Source organism: Aethalodelphis obliquidens, unplaced genomic scaffold (assembly GCF_003676395.1).
Source record: "Aethalodelphis obliquidens isolate GAN/ISIS:26980383/991018 unplaced genomic scaffold, ASM367639v1 scaffold46, whole genome shotgun sequence".
In the NCBI taxonomy this organism is placed as follows: Eukaryota; Metazoa; Chordata; class Mammalia; order Artiodactyla; family Delphinidae; genus Aethalodelphis; species Aethalodelphis obliquidens.
Window position 1 is genome coordinate 605811 of NW_020837990.1, and position 17448 is coordinate 623258.

Consider the following 17448-nt stretch of genomic DNA (forward strand, 5'->3'; position numbering starts at 1 on the left):
TGCTATCCAGACTTCAGCAGTGGGGAATGTCTATCTTTCCATTCCAGACAGAGAGAAGCCAACGCATAAGACGCATTAGCGCTCATTTTACATGCCCCTCTGGAGAAGGTGTGTTTGTGCCCCTCAGGGGATCATGCTTGTCTGTGGCTGGAACCCTCAGAGAGGCATAAAGAATACGCCCTCGTGGTGGTATGGCTCTTACTCATGCTGTGCCAGTGAGTGGCTGGGAGCAGGGCCAGTCCTGAGACAGTCTTTGCCTTGTCCTAGTGGCTTCCTGTGAATTCAGGGGCCAGGATGGCAGCAGGGACAGTCCTACCAATGTTCCTCACTTGCTCCTGTGTGTGACCTGACAGTATCCTCGCTTCCTGCTGCTTGGGGGAGTGACAAAGAAGGATACTTCTTTCACTCAGCTACACAAGCTCTCTGCCCTCGACTCACCTTCCTGTTATCTGGCCCCCTTCACATGCTACCTCCTCGTACCTGGCAGGGTGTGGACAGTAGTATCTGAAGGCAATAAGGAGGGAAGGGATGAGCGACTGAATCACACACTAAAGAAAGAGAGCCTTAGTTCTTATTGTGGGTAGCCCTATAATTGGTCAAAAATGCTTACTATGCCTTAGTATCAGACACCTGAAAACAGGAGCCAGCAGATAATGACCTTTTTGCCCATCAAATACCAGTTCCTATTGCTAGCAGGTTTCATTGACCATCCATGGGACTTTTTTCGGTAGTCAGTTATCCGTTTAGGTCCTTCTAGATATAGCAACGAGTGTCCTCCCTGGTTTTTTCAAAGGGACCCAGGGACCTGAATTCTTGAGAAAGTCTGTGAGAACAAGTGCCACGAGGACAAGCCATTAGGCAGCAGAACCCTCGCGTTTCCTGCACACACACGATCATCATTCTTTGACCACATCTCCGTTCTCCCACTTCTGTCTCACTCAACAGAGAATAGCACGATTTTTTCTGTGATAGAGTCAGAACCCAGACCCTTGATTAGTGGGGTAGGAGTTGAGATATTAGGAGAAATTGGGATTACTCAACCTTTTAAAGGTTCAATTTCATATTAGGCCTGTTGGTTGAGATGCCAAGTGTAGTGAAAAGAACATGGGTTTTGAGGCAGAGCCAGCTCTGGCTCTCCTACTTCTCCAAACCTCAGTTCTCTCATCTGTAAAATGTGGATAATAACATTGATCTTGCAAGGTGGCTGTAAGAATTTAAAATTATGCATATAAAAAGTGGCCATATTAAATAGGTTTGGTAAGTGGAGCAATTCTTATATGTGCATTAGCAAACATACAGCTTGAGGATTAGATATTGACTACAACTGATGGAAACAGATGGCCGTTAAAAATGAGAACAAAATATAGGTGCCGAAGGATCAGAGTCCTTAAAAAGTATCAATGGGTGTAACAGAATAGATCTGACCTGCAAAGTCTTTAATATCCTGTGTGTGTGTGTGTGTGTGTGTGTGTGTGTGTGAATGTATATGTATGTGGGTGTCTGTGTGTGTGTATATAACTTCACTCACTGAGTTACTGCAAACATTATGATAATACATGTGGAATAATTTGGGCTTGACAAGGATGGATGTATGGGTTAAGTAAAGTGTCATAAAAATGAAGGAAGCTATTATTATCTCAAATATATCAGATGCTGAACTCTTGCTAAGAAGAATTGCTTTTAAACTTCTTCCAGCCAACACAATCAAAAGATAAATAAGCAAGGTGCCCCCGTATCCAAGAAGATTTTGTTTCTCAATAAAAGACAATTTTTCGGAAGGGCTTGGCAAAGAAAGCCCCAGCATTGATACGACTGGTCAAAAGGAGGGGCTTCAGTCTATTCAAGACTGGACTGATGGCTCCTAATGGCCTGAAGAATGGGCTTTGGGGACCACTATCAGCCAAACAAGGGGACAGTCCTGCTCTCAAACAGTCAACCGAGGTGGCAGCAGGTATATATACGGACAACCTGAAAGGAGGCAGTCCTTGGGAAGGGAGGAGCAGATTGGGCAAGTGGTTAAACTATTATGGTCTCCCAAAGTTGCTTTGTTCAGGGGGAGAAATAAAAAGGAATATAAGGTAACGATAAAAGGCAGACTCAGGTAGTCTGTTCACACAAGCTGAGGACAAGTTTTGGTTGCTCTAGTATCTGAAAGTAACAATTCATTAATATATTCATTTAATCAACACTGTTGGAGTGCCAACTATGTGCCAGGCAGGATGAGACAGGCACAGCCCCTAATCTCAAAGGAGTCACAGTTGAATGGGACAGACATGTATAGGGATGTAATTCCACCTCAAAGAGCCCTAGAGGAACAGGTTGACTCAAACAAGAAACAGGTTAAAGAGGTATGTTCATCCTCCTAAGGAGGCCCTGAGAAAGGATCAGATGACCCTGGAAGAGGCTTGAGATGCTCCACAGTAGGTAACATGAGAAGCAGATGTGAAGCACAGCTGGGCGCGTGCCAAGTAGAGAAGAAGAGAAAGGTAGGACCAACAGAGCGCATGGACACAGGCATGTGCAAAACAGCAGAGCATGAAAAAGCGTGGTCTATTTAAGAGATGGTGCATAAAAAATTCTGTGTAGCTGGAGAGCACACATGCACAGTGAGGAGTTGCTGAAGATATGACCGTTTTTACTTGTGGTGAAATAGCGAAGAGCCTTCAAAGCCAATGTTAAGGGGTTGGGATTTTGTCCTTCGGACAGTTGGGAGTTATGAAAAGGAGGTTTTCAAGAAGGGTTGAGACACAATCAGATTTATGTTCTTAGAGAAGAAATGGCCATTTAAAAGCCCTTGCCGACCTCTGATTCTGGATCAAGATGGAATAGACTCACTTCTCCCTACCCTTCTTGCTAAGTGCTAAAACCCTGGGCATTGTATGTACAGCAACATAAGAAAATTCTGAGAAAGTGGAGAGAAGAAGGAAGATTAGCTAGGAAACTCGAGATCTGAGGAAAGACACAGTAGTGGTTTGTCTGGGTTGCTTTTTATTTCATTTATCCTGGGCTGGGCTCTGGAGAAGCCAGCACCCAGTCCAGAAGCATCAACAGCACAGACAAAAAAGGAAAGGAAAAAACACCAAGAAAAGCTAGCCAGCTAAGTAAAGGATCAAGAAAGGGGCAGCCCCTCCACCCAACCACTACAGAGAGCACAGCAGCCCGCCCCACTTCTATCAGCAGAGGCAAAGTGGAGGCCTCAACTTCCATTTGCACCTGGCTGGAATGAGGCGTCCTCCCAGCCCCACCATCAGGGCATCAGGGTGGTGTCAGGGAACTCCGAGTTCTGGGAAGCCAGGACTTTCGCCACCTTCCAGTGGTGATGAGCACGCCCCCACCCCACCCCCATGGTGTCAGCAGAGATCATATGGGGAGCAGTAAGGAGGGCCCCTCCCCCTCTCACGCAGGGTGGTGTCAGTGGAGGCACAGTAGGGACCCTGATCTCCCACTCTCCAAGCTGTAGCGAGATGCCCTTCTCCACCACCCCACGGGTATCAACTGAGGCCAAGTAGGAAACCTGAATTTCTACCACCCACCTGGAAGAGAGGATTAAAAACATGATCCAACATGCTGTCACTTTCTTAAAAAACTAAACATACATTCACCATACAGCCCACTAGTTGCCTTCCATAAATGAAAATTTCTGTCCATACAAACCTGTATACAAATGTCTGTAGTGGCCTCATCTATAATAGCAAAAACCTAGAAACAACGAAAATGTCCCTCAACAGGTGACTAGTTATGGTACACCCAATACTACTCAGCAAATAAAAGAATGATTACTACACACAATTTGGATGGATCTCAATGGCACTGTGCTGAGTGAAAAAAAAATCTGTCTCAAAAGGCCACGTACTGTATGATTCCATTTCCTTGAAATGACAAAATTATAGAGATGGCAAGGAGCTTACTGGTGGCCAGGGGTTAGGGATGTGGGGACAGGGAGGGGTGCGAGTGTCACTTTCGAGGAGTAACATGAGGGAGGTCTTTGCGGTGATGGAATAGTTTTGTATCTTGATCATGGTGGTGTTTATATGAATCAACACATGTGGAAATGGCACACATAGAGCCATACATACATTCTGTACCAATGCCAACTTTCTGCTTTTGATATTGTGCTATAGCTATAGGAGAAACTGGGTAAAGTTTCCTCCCTGAATTATTTTTGCAACTTCCTGTATATATATCATTGTTTTTAAAAAAGTTTTTTAAAAAGTGGAAAAAAAAAAAAGGAGCTCTTTGTCAACTTTTTAGTTCTTCCTAGTAGTTCTCAGTTTGCTAACTCTAGAAACAGGGGATGGTACAAATTTACCTTTTAATATAAATCTTTTCTTTTCAGAATATGCTGTGGAGTGGCAAGGTCAGCTGTCCATGCTAATTCAAGTTAACATCTAACTTGCCTTCATGAGTACAGGTTTCAGCATTATTCCCTTGATTCCAAGTTATTCCACCTCTGCTTTTATCTAACACCTTCTTCTGTACCACTTTATGGCTAGGAGATAATACTCCTCCCCATTCCAAAGACAAGAAAATTTAAGCTTATAGAAGAAAACAGGCATGTTCTGAATCACATAATGGTGGTGGCGGAAAGATAAGATACCAGCTCTCCCCAGGGCCACTCCATAAGATCAGATTCCTTCTCAGCCCCTGGGGTGACTGTGGACATGCCTCCCTGCCTTTCACTGCTGCTCTCTTGTATCTACAGTTGGGAGCACAGTTTTACTGCACCATCGTAAAGCAAGAGGAATGAAACAGGGAGAACAGGTTGGACAAAGGAAAACTGGAAAGTGTATTTAGAAATGAGAGCATGTGACTTCAAAGAACTGTGATGCTTTTCACAGACAAGAATGGGAAGGTCTTTCATAGAGAGAAGTTTACTAGTCAGATTAAAGAAGTTCTGGATAAACAAACTAGTGCCGCACTATATAAACTGAGATGTTCTTGCTACCCTTCGGTGTCCATGGCAGCAAAAGCAGGCCCCAGATCTGGAAAAACTCTCTTATATCTCCTTTGGCCCAACAATACCTTCACCCTATAATTTCTCCACAAAACTCTTTTGCACTGGTCTCAGATCCCTGGCTTAGTGTGCTGTTGGCATTCCTTGTAAAATATGTGAAGGACAGGCAGGCTGCAAGATGCAGGAACTGAGCTCGAGACTGAAATTCCTGGGAGAGAGACCTAAACCTAGTCCTAACCCTATCTTAGATCCAAGTCTTCCCTTCTTCTGAATTCAAGATCATCTAAATGCTCAATGTATGCTTCTAGTAATTTCTATTGACTGAGCCCTATTTCTAAACCTTTCCCCCCCACCCCTACTCATGAATTTGTACAGGTTCTTTCCAGTTTATAATGACAGAGTTTCAGCCAGAGAGAGGGGCATATGCCCAGGCATCTCTAGGGGAAAAAAAAGCAAAACAGAAAATTCATCAGTTTCTTTCAAACTCCTTGTGTGACTTTGTCAAGTCCTTCAAGTCTTATAAAGTCCTCGTCTATTTATTGCACGGTAGGAGGTTTAAGACATACACACACAAGCCTCAAAATTAACAAATGCAATCAGGTTGAAAACAGATGAACTATGAATAAACATTCGGTCTGGTTAATTAACAAATATTTAAAAAATCAAATCTGAAATTCCTTATAAAAGCTTCCAATAAAGCAAACTTAAGAAGACCTGGACCCTAAATTAACACCTTGCTGCACCTATATGAATAATTAGACCCAATCTAACGAGACCAGCCTTAGGTTGTGATCAAGAATAGCCTTTCTTGGAGACTATTTTGGATCAAAACAAAGGAAGCTGTAGAAAACATTTTATGCTTCGGTGGAAAATTACACATTGGCTAGAGGACTCCCCTCCGGGTTATCTGATTTTAGCCGATAGTTGATCTAATTTACAATTCTGCAAATTTTAAATAACTATAGAAGAAAATCAGTTTTGTCTCCATTTGAACTTTCACAACGTTCCTTTATTCATATAAATATGAGTATTTTGTTTTCTTTTGCCTTTTCTTGGAACCAGTTATAACAGCTGCTTATTTTCCTTGGGGGTTTAAGTCTAACACATGCTCACTTTAATATCAACATGTTCATTTTAATATCTGTATGAAAGTCATGAGTTTACTTTTCTCTGAAAATTGTCTTTTAATGTATATAAACAATTATCATGTAAGGCAGAAAAAATATGTACTGCATACAAGTAGGATACTATGGCTGGGCAGGAGGAAGAATTCCTTCTGATTGAGAGAAATCAGATAGCTTTTCATAGAGCGGGTGGCAGTAATCCTTTGCCTTAAGGGTGAGTAAAATTTTAAGACTGAGAACTGGAAGGACAATTTCAGGCAAACAAAAGGCCTATTAATCCTAAGGGGCTCTCCTGATCCAAATGTTATTAGCCTGCACCCAGCACCCTACAGTCCCAAGAAGAGGCCAGACTCAGTCCTGTGATATTCACACAGGTGCAATACCCAGTTTGGAACCAGTCCCAGGGAATCTCCCTGTATATCTGACCTGGCAAGGCTTACAGTCCCAATGCTAGCTGATGAAGGACTCCTGGCAAGCACAGAAGCACGAGGTATGATGAAACTGGGATAACTGGCTCATCAATTCAAAGCAGGGTGTCTTGAAATGAGTATCACAGCCTATTTCCTCTATGTCAGATAGAACTATACCACAGCCTAGACGAATTCCCTACCCTGTGCCGCCTGGCAGGCCAGGTGTAGGGTTGTATGGATTTAATTGCATCTTACTCCTGGGGTCAAATTAAGTTTCATTAATGGCTATTAATCCAAACATTTCCATTTTGCCAGTGGTGAAGAGGAAGAGGTAGGTATGGAGTTCAGAAAATGTAATACAAAGAAAACACATATTTAGTAGAGCATTAACTAAGTCTCCAGCTATCACTATTTATCTGTGCCTGATGACATTCCTTCATGAATGGATTTTCCAGCGTAAGCCACTGTGTGTAAGTCTATACTTACTGTAGACTGACTTACTACAGACACTACAGTGTAAGCCACTTACACTATATTAGTCTCCTAGACTAATAACAAACACCTCCACAGTTTTCAGAAACCCATGCCTAGCCAAACTTCCGATTGTGTTGGCTCAAGCTCCAATCCCGTTCTACTTCAAACTCTCTTTTCCCTTGATCCTCCATTGTTAATTTCAGTCTCAGCCTGGTTTTTTTTTTTTTTTTTTTTTTTTCCCGGTACGCGGGCTTCTCACTGTTGTGGCCTCTCCCATTGCGGAGCACAGGCTCCAGACGCGCAAGCTCAGCGGCCATGGCTCACAGGCCCAGCCGCTCCGCGGCACGTGGGATTCTCCCGGACCGGGGCGCGAACCCGTGTGCCCTGTATCGGCAGGCGGACTCTCAACCACTGCGCCACCAGGGAAGCCCCCAGCCTGTTTCTTGCCTTATGTCTATGTGGTTCCCCCTCCCACTCCCAGCTCTGTTTCTGGGTTTTTGTTTTTTGTTGTTGTTTGTTTTTGTCGTTTGTTTTTTACAGAGCAGGGGTCACAGGGAGAAAGGCCCTCATCTACCATCCCTGAGCCAAGTCACTTGTAAGGGAAGAACAAGGAGTTACCTTATGTGGAAAAAGGCTCCTGAGGCTGAACCCTAAAAGACCGAGCTGTATGACAGTCAGTCAGGTTTCATGCGTAGGATATAAAGTCCCAATAGTGACAGGAAAAGATGTGTTGCTCAGCTCTGTAGCAATTGCTTTGAACTCCTTAGAGAAAACACAGAGTCCCCCTGGGAAAACAGGGTAAGACATGTTCCTCCTGTAGCTGAACCTGTCAGGTGAGGGTACCTACAGTTTTAAGCCAGGAAAGACTTGAAGATAGGCATCATTTCACCCTCTGGATGAGCAATAAAGGAGACGTGCTAATCTACAATTTAAACAACACACCCATCCATTTGGCAACTAGGCAAAGTCTCTTTCCTTGATTCTCCACCTTAAAAAAAAAAAATCTGGCTTTAGTGGTAAGAAGGCTCAGAGTAGGATGGAACAATGAACAAAATCAAATACCCAAATGCAAAGCAAATGTAAATGTCATCATGACCTAGGGACTTAGAAAACCTTTTCTCTTAGGCATTAATACGAAAGGTCAAATGAAATGTCTGAACTATCTCATCGAATTCTCACAACAACTCTATGAAGTAGGTACTATTATTATTCCCATTTTGCAGATGATGAAACTGAGGCACAAACTAACACAGCATTGTAAAGCAATTATACTCCAGTAAAGATGTTAAAAAAAAAAAAAGAAAAAGAAACTGAGACAGAGAATTCAAGTAACTTGCTTAAGCTCACACAGCTGATATGTGGTACAATCAGAATTTAACCTGTGACTGTGACCTTAACCACTGCACAAACTATCCCACAGCGGTAGGGCCTTTGAAGACAGAGCAAGAAAGAGCTTTGACAGCAAAGAAGAATGTTTCAATCTCTAGAAGATTCTATTCAGAGGGAAGATAGAAATCTAAATGACTTTTCCCATCCCTAACTTAAACCACATAAATATTCACCCCAAGATTTCAAAGCTTCTTTTACTAAATTACCATTTTGGTTTTTTGTAATTTCTACCCTGTTTTCCATGGTCTTTCATCCCTGAACTTCTCAAATTTTATATGCCTGGTATTCACCAGATAATAAAACCAGGAGACTAGGTGCCCAGTCTTTCTTATAGAAAGACCACAGAATGCTGCAGCCTCTAGGTTCTAATAACCACCTGATAATAACTATCATGTCAGAAGTCCCACAGCTAAGGGATATTACTTTCCTACCTAAACCTCCTATTATTGGGAGAGGGGGAAGGGAAGGAGAAAGGAAGGGAAGGACATTCATAATGCTAACAAGTTTATTTCAGGCCCAAGGTGTTTTTTTTTTTTTTTAAGTAAATTGCTTAAAAAAAAAATTCAAACATACACAAAAGCAGAGTGAATAGCATAATGAAACCCCAATATACCTGTCACTGAGATTCACTATTATTAAACTTTCGCTACACTTACTTCATCTACCTCTCTTGTCTCATTTTGTTGAATTATTTTAAAGTAAATCTCAAACATAATTTTATTTCATCCCTGTGTACTTCAGTATCCATCCCTGTATAGATATTTTCTTATATAACTATAATGCCATTGTTATACCTAACACAATGAACAGCTCAGACTCTGTTCAAAATTGCTTCAAACACACATTTTTTGGACTGTTTTTTAAATTTTTCATATCAGGATCCAAACAAGGTCCATATATTATATTTGAGGTTTGTAATCTCTTTAAATCTGTCTAAATCTAGAGCCACCTCCCCATTTTTAAAATTCAAGCCATTAACTTGTTGAAGGAAGTTTTGTTTTCCTACAGAATGACCTATCCTCTGGATTTCTGCTTTCTCATGGTATAATTTGTTTCCCTCTCTCTCCCTATTTCCTATAAATGGAATCCTCATGGCTTTTCTCTTTACGTATTGTTTTCATCTAAACTAGAAAACACAGAAAATGATTTGAGAGGCTATTTTCTCAATTCTCCCAAGGATGGTACATAGCTAGTGCCGTTCTAAGTGTGTAACTGAATTGAACTTGGGTCTTACTTGCCCGCCGTGCAGCAGAGCCAATTTACTAACACTGGGTTGTGATGAAGGAAATTCCAGCGTTTATTTGTAGGGTGCAAAGCAAGGAGTATGGCGTGGCTCGTGCTCAAAAGACCTGAATTCCCTGATGGCTTTCAGGGAAGGGTTTTCAAGGCAACATCAGGGGTGGAGGTTGCAGGGTGAGTGATCAACTCATGGGCTTTCTTCTGATTGGTGTGTAAGGTAAAAGGGTGATGTTTCAGGAATCTTTATCATCAACCTTCTGGTTCCAACCAGTCTGGGGTCTACGTGCTCGTGTTCAGCATTTAGTCGCCATGGGTGGGAGGGCGGTCTTAGCTCCTGCAGAACAACTCAAAAACATGTGTCAGGTTGTAACGTGTATCCACAAGGAGGAACTCGGACTCCGTTTTGTTGTTGAACTATTGTTTCTTGACTGCTTTTCCTTTGTTCCTGCCTTTCCTCACTTCCCTAATTAGCAACTTCTTGAGTCTGCTCATTGGAACTCAGGGAAGCCTTAGGGGACTAAAGCCTTTTTCTGCAAACAAGAAGTGGGGGACACAGAGGGACTTTTGTACCCGGCAGGACCCCATAGGGTGCTGCTTACTTTCAATCCCCTCTTTTCTTTGATAATCCTCAAGTGTGAGGGGACCAGGGGCAGGACCAGAAAGGAAATCAAGTTTTAGATAAAGAGGTTAATCACAAACTCGGCAGGGGAACTCGGTTTTAGGGGCACTTGGTTTCAAGTGAACCGGAGAGAAGTTAATTTATTATACACAGTGGATTCCGTATAATGATTTCCGTAGGTGTTTTGAGGCAGGGGGAGGAACCTAAGACAAGAATTGAGTAAAACGTTTACCAAGGGTGATCTCATCTTGGGGCCTCGAAGGGACGATGACTCGTGCAGTAAGTACAACACCAAACTGTCTTAATCGAAAGGAATTGATTTGACTTCTCTTTGGCACACCCCTCTAATAGTGGTCAGTAATACTGGGAGCAAGACCAGACATGGACCATTCATTTCTACCTTAAGAGACCTTTAAAAACCAAAGTCAGCATATTCAAAGTCTTTTGCTCAGTGGAAGGGGCCTAGCATGCCAGGAGAACATCTGCTTTTATCTCTCTCTATAATATATCCAATCTGCCAAGTCTTCTTTTCGGAGAAGCATGGGAAAATGCCCAAGATGGGACACAAAGCAAACCATGCTCACTACACTTAAAGTGAAACTAAAGGAATAGTTTGCTTCCAAAACCAGCATCTAAGTAAGCAAACAGAAGAGTAATACCTGCTACCTATCAGAACTTAAATTGGTGGAAGATGTGAAAGCAGCAGTTTCTAGCCTCTGCACCCAGTGGGTAGTCGATAAAGTTACTGACAATCTCATTCCTGCCCATCATAAAAGGGCTAAAAGATAAGGGTAAGTAATATTGGACAGTTACCAGTAATACACTGGAACAATGCCAGGGAGAAGCCACAGAGTTCATTAGAGCAAGCCGTTTTAGGTAGAACTGCCTAGGAAATACATCGCGTGCCAGCTTTGTGATTGTTACTGCACAAAAACTAGTACATGAATATTCTCCGCCACTACCGTAATCCTGGAATTGCCTCTATCACATGTATATTCCGTCTTTCGGCATGAATTCTGTAAGTTGATAAAGTTACCTCTGGGGAATAGAACAGCTGAGCTCTTCTGGGATCGTGGCCCTCTTGCTGGACACACGCCCATACTTTCCTATATCCTCCTGCCCTGCTCTCCTATTCCGTTGTGAACTACTGAACTCGCATCTACTCTGACAAGATCAGGGTTGGAATCAGAGTTGAAGAGGATGAACGGGTCTGACACTACCGCAACATCTACAAGTAAAATGTACCACGAGTCCACAACTCAGCATGAAGAGCGAATGAAATGGCAAACTGGTGAGGTCAAAGGTGTAAAACATAATTAATACATTCATAGAACACTAGAGCCACAGGGGAGATTGAAGGTCCCTTAGTATAACTCTCTTTACAGAAAGAGAAAACTGTAGCCCAGAGAAATTGTCTCAAATCACAGTCACAGTTAAAGAATGAAAAACAAAGTAAAGTGATGTCTAAGGACCTTTAAAGATAGAAAACATTAGGTAAAACTACTAATCATGTAGAAGCATTTGGAATTTTAAAAATTCAAATCTGCATATCTATTTAACAAGTATTTTCTGAGAGCTTGTTACATGTCAGATAGAGCACTGAATAAAAACAGACAAAAATCCCTGTGCTCATGGAGTATACAATCTAGTGGGGAAAGAAAATAAAACATTAAGTAAAATATATAGTATGCCATACAGCTGTAAGTATCATGAAGAAAAATAATGCAGGGAAAGGGGAGACAGAGCACCTAAGCATGGGGGTGGGTAGGAGGGTCATATTTTAAAACAGCGTGGTCAGGGAAGGTCCTCTTAATTCTGATACACTTGAATGAAGGCTTGACGGAGGTAATAAAGTGAGCCAAACATTATCTAAGGGACAAGTGTCTCCAGGCAGAGAGCTAATGAAAAAGAAGAGTCCCTGGAACATCCATCGAAATACAAGGTCAACGAGGTCCAGCAGAACAAGCAAGGAGGAAAGTAGTGGGAGATAAAGTCTCAGAAGTAACTGGGACCAGATTTTACAGGGCCTTGTATGACACTGTAAGGACTCCGGCTTTTTCTGAATGAAATGAATAGCCAAAGGAGACTTTGAGCAGAGGAGTGACATGATCTCACTTTTTTGAAAGGACTGCTAAGTGGTCCTAAGTGCTAAGAACTTAGGTGGTGCTAAGAACCGTCTATAGTGGGCAAATAGAGGAACAGAACCAACCAGGAGGCTACTGCAATAACTCGGGTGAGACATGATGGTGACTTAGAACAGGGTTGTAGTAGGGCAGACATGGAAAAAATAGCTGTATTTTAAATATATATTCAAGGTAGAGCCAACAAGGATTGGATGTGGGCTGTATAAGAAAGACAAGAGTGAAGGTTGCCTCCATGCTTTTTTGGCCAGAACAACTAGAAGGATGGTGTTGTCATTTGCTGAGAATGGAGAAGACTGCAGGAAGAAACAGATGTTTGTATAGTTTGGGATGTGTGTATGTGTGTGTGAGAGAGAGAATGTGTGTGTGTGCAGAGGGTGGAAATCAGAAGGTTTGGTTTTAGATGTGTTAAATTTGGCTGCTGTATTGAGAAAGTACACAGGTGCAAGAAGAGATTACTTAGGAACTCTTAAAATAATCTATGAGAGGGATGATGGTGGTTTGGACCAGGCATCTTGCAGTAGAAGTAATGTGAACTGGAAATATATTTTGCAGGTAGAGTTGCCATGATTTGCTGATGAAGTGATGAAAGATGAAAGAGAGAGAAAGAGGAAAGTCAATGATTTCTTCAAGGTTCTTGGCCTCAGTAACTAGACAAATGGAATTACTATTAACTGATATGGGGGAGACTATAGGAAGAGCAAATTGAGGGAAACCAATGATATGGAAATGTCAAGTAGGCAGTTAGGGTTAAAAGTTTGCATTTTCAGGGAGAGGTCTGCACCAGATATATAAATGTGGGAGTTATCAGTATATAGGTAATATTTCGAGCCACAAGACTAAAACAGATCACCAAAAGAGCAAGTGTAGATACAAAAGAAGTCCAGGGACTGAGCCCTGGGACACTCTCAAAAGCTTTGGGGTTGTGGGAACCATGTGTAAGGTACCTCAAAAAAACAGAGTGATCAATTGTGTTTAATTCTGATGACAGGTCCAGATAAAGTCTGAGAATGACCTTTGGATTTAGCAATGTGGATGACATTGATGACTTTGAAAAGAGCACTTTCATTGGAGAGGTAAAGGCAAATAGTCTTACTAGAATGTATTCAAGAGTGAACGTGATAAGAACAGGAACAGGAAGTATAGACACGCAAGGAGTTTTATAAAGAGAAGCAGAGAAGGTTGGTGGTACATGAAGGAGAATGTGGGGTAAAGAAAGGCAGCAGGTGGCTTTCTTTTTCTTTCTCTCTCTCTCTCCTTTCTTTTTTTCTTGGTTAGTTTTCAAGATGAGAGAAATTACAGCAAGTTTATATACTGATAGGAACACTCTAGTAGTCAAGGAAAAATTATGATGCAGAAGAGAAGGGGAAGAAATGCAGAGGCAATGTCCTTTAGTAGGTAGAAGGGAACAGGATCCAGCCAGTAGTCAGAGTAGGCCTAAGACAGGAGAGCAAACAGCTCATCCATATTAACAGGAATTAACACACACAGGTAGGTAGATAGATATGACGGTGGGAGCTCAGGGAAGTTCCCTTTGACTGCTTGTTTTTTCAGTGATACAGAAAGCATCGTCACCAACTGAGAGTAAGTGTGAGGGAAAACCTACAGGAACTTTGAAGAGAGTAAAAAAAAGAAACAGTTATCTAGGAAAGTGTTCATTCTTAATCAATCGTTTTTCACTTGAAATGTCTGTCACCTACCTTATTTGAAATAGTGGGCCCAATTTTAATCCTGTCCCTCACCGCCCTGCCCTGAAATCAAAATCTATCTCATTTAGGCTCAATCTTATCTTCAGGCCTCTTCTTCCTTATTAGTCCCTGCTAATTTAGAAAACTTGTAGAATTTGTCCTCCCAACCATGACTTCAGAAACGTGTAAATTCAGGCAAAGTCTTAGAGTCCAGGCTCCTTTCCAAAGCACATTCATCCAATTCAAACAGGATTCATTGCCCTATCATCACTAAGGGTCATGAGACCCAGGCTTCCTCCTTGGTAGCTGCTAGTTATCCCAGTATTCTCTAACGCCACAAAAATAAACCTTTAGGTACTGTCTACACATAACCAAACTACAATACAAAAGCATACTCATTCTCAGGTGAGATTTATATTCATAGACTTAACCTAGAGGAAGAAGACTTGAAATTTCCCTGGTCCTGTGTAAGACCTAATCCCATCACCATTCTACCATTAACTTGATGTCAGACAAGTCAATTCACCTGTATCAGATAACCAAACTAAAAAAGTAGAACAAAACAAGCAGAAAAAACAAAAAAACAATCAAAACACGTTAGACGAGACCAAAGAAACAAATAAAAACCAATACAACTTATCCTAGGAGTGAAAAACTTTAACATCTGAAAATCAATTAATATAATACATCTTATTAATAGAAAAAATGACAAAAATACATGATAATCTGAATAGATGCAAAAAAAGCATTTGACAAAACCCAACAACTTTTCATGATAAAAACACTCAACAAACTAGTAATAGAAGGGAACTTCCTTAAACTAATAAAGCCTATCCAAGAAAAATGCACAGCTAACATCCCACATAATAGTGAAAGACTAAATGCTTTCCCCCTAAGATTAGGAACAGGACACAGATGTCATCATTCCTATTCAACATTGTACTGGATGTTCTATCCAGGGCAATTAGGCAAGAAAAAGAAATCAAAGGCATCTAGATTGGAAAAGAAGTAAAACTGTCTCTATTTCCAAATGAGAAAATCTTATAGATGAAAAATCCTAAGGAATGCCCTAAAAAACTATTAGGCATAAAAAATTAATTCAGGAAGGTTACAAGATACAGGATTGATATACAAAAATCAATTGTATTTCTATACACTTGTGATGAACAATCTGAAAATAAAATTAAGGAGATAATCCATTTAAAATAGCATCAAAAAGAATAAAATACTTTGGAATAAATTTAACAAAAAAGTACACATTTTATGCTCTGAAAATTACAAAAGATTGTTGAAAGAAATTAAAGACTTAAATGAGTGGAAAGACATCCCATGTTCATGGATCAGATGGCAATAGCTCCCAAATTGACCTATAGATTCAACACAATCCTTATCAAAATCTCAGCTAGCTTTTTTGCAGGAAGCTGATCTTAAAATTTGTATAAAAAATGCAAGAGACTCAGTAGCAAAACAATCTTGAAAAAGAAGAACAAAGTTGGAGAACTCATGCCTCTAGATTGCATAACTTACTACAAAACCACAATAATCAAGACAGAATGTACTGGTTTAAGGATAAACATATAGATTAATGGAATAGAAGTGAGAGTTCTGAAATAAACCTTAACATTAATGGTCCAACGATTTTTTTTTTTTTTTTTTTTGGCTGCATCGGGTCTTAGTTGCGTCACACAGGATCTTTGTTGTGGCATGTGGGATCTTTTGTTGCGGCGTGAGGGCTTCTCTCTAGTTGTGGCGTGCAGTTTTTCTCTCTCTAGTTGTGGTATGCGGGCTCCAGAGCACGTGGGCTCTGTAGTTTGTGGCACGTGGGCTCTCTAGTTGAAGGGTGTGAGCTCAGTAGTTGTGGTTTGCGGGCTTAGCTGCCCTGAGGCATGTGGGATCTTAGTTCCCCGACAAGGGATCAAACCTGTGTCCCCTGCATTGGAAGCCGGATTCTTTACCACTGGACCACCAGGGAAGTCCCAATGGTCCATTGATTTGACACAACAGTGTCACATCAATTCAGTGGGGCAAATAATAGTTTTTAGAACAAATGACGCTGGGACAACTAGATATCCTCATGCAAAAGAATGAGGTTAGACCCCTATCTAACACTATATACAAATACTAACTCAAAATAGATCATAGACCTTGGTGTAAGAGCTAAAACTATAAAACTCTTAGAACAACACACAGGAGTAAATCTTTATGACCTTGGATTAGGTAATGGCTAAAGCAACAAAAGAAAAAGTAGATGAATTGGACTTCCTCAAAATTAAAAACTTTTGTCCTGCGAAGTAAACCATCAAGAAAGTGAAAAGACAATCTCCAGAACAACAGGAAATATTTGCAAATCATAAGTCTAATAATGGACCTTATGGAGAATATATTAACAACTCTCATAACTCAATAATCAAAAGATAAATAACACAATTACAAAATGGCAAAGGATCTTAAAAGACAGCTCTCCAAATAGGATATACCAGGGGCTAATAAGCACATGAAAAGATGCTCAACATCATTAGCCATCAGGAAAATGCAAATCAAATCCACAAGATACCACTTCATACCCAGTAGGATGACCATAATTAAAGAGACAGATAAGGACAAGGGATGGAGGATGTGAAGACATCTGAACCCTTATACACAGTTGGTGGGAATGTAAAATGGTGCAGCCACTCTGTAAAACAGTTTTCAGTTCCTCAAAATGTTCAACGTACAGCTACCATATGACCCAGCAAATCCCCTCCTAGGTATATACCCAAGAGAAATGAAAACGTATGTCCACAGAAAAACTTGTAAACAAATGTTCATAGCAGCCTTATTCATAATAGCTAATTAGTAGAAACAGCCCAAATGTTCATCAATTGATAAATGGGTAAATAAAATGCAGTACATCCATAGAGTAGAATATTATTCAGCAATAAAAGCAATGAAGTACTGATACACACTACAACATGCACAAATCTGAAAAACATTATACTAAATTAAAGACTCCAGTCACAAAAGACTATATATTATATGATTCCATTCATATGAAAAGTCCAAAATAGACAAATCTGTAGAGATAGAAAGTGGGCTGGTGATTGCCAGGGGAGTGGGAAACAACTGCTAATGGGTATGGGATTTTTCTTTTCTATATTTAAAAAAAAGTTTAGGACTTCCCTGGTGGTGCAGTGGTTGAGAGTCCGCCTGCCGATGCAGGGCACACGGGTTTGTGCCCCGGTCCGGGAGGATCCCACATGCCGTGGAGCGGCTGGGCCCGTGAGCCATGGCTGCTGAGCCTGCGCGTCTGGAGCCTGTGCTCTGCAACGGGAGAGACCACAACAGTGAGAGGCCCGCGTACTGCAAAAAAAAAAAAAAAAAGTTTAATTGTGGTAAAAAAAACCCACCACACATAATCTAAAATTTACCAT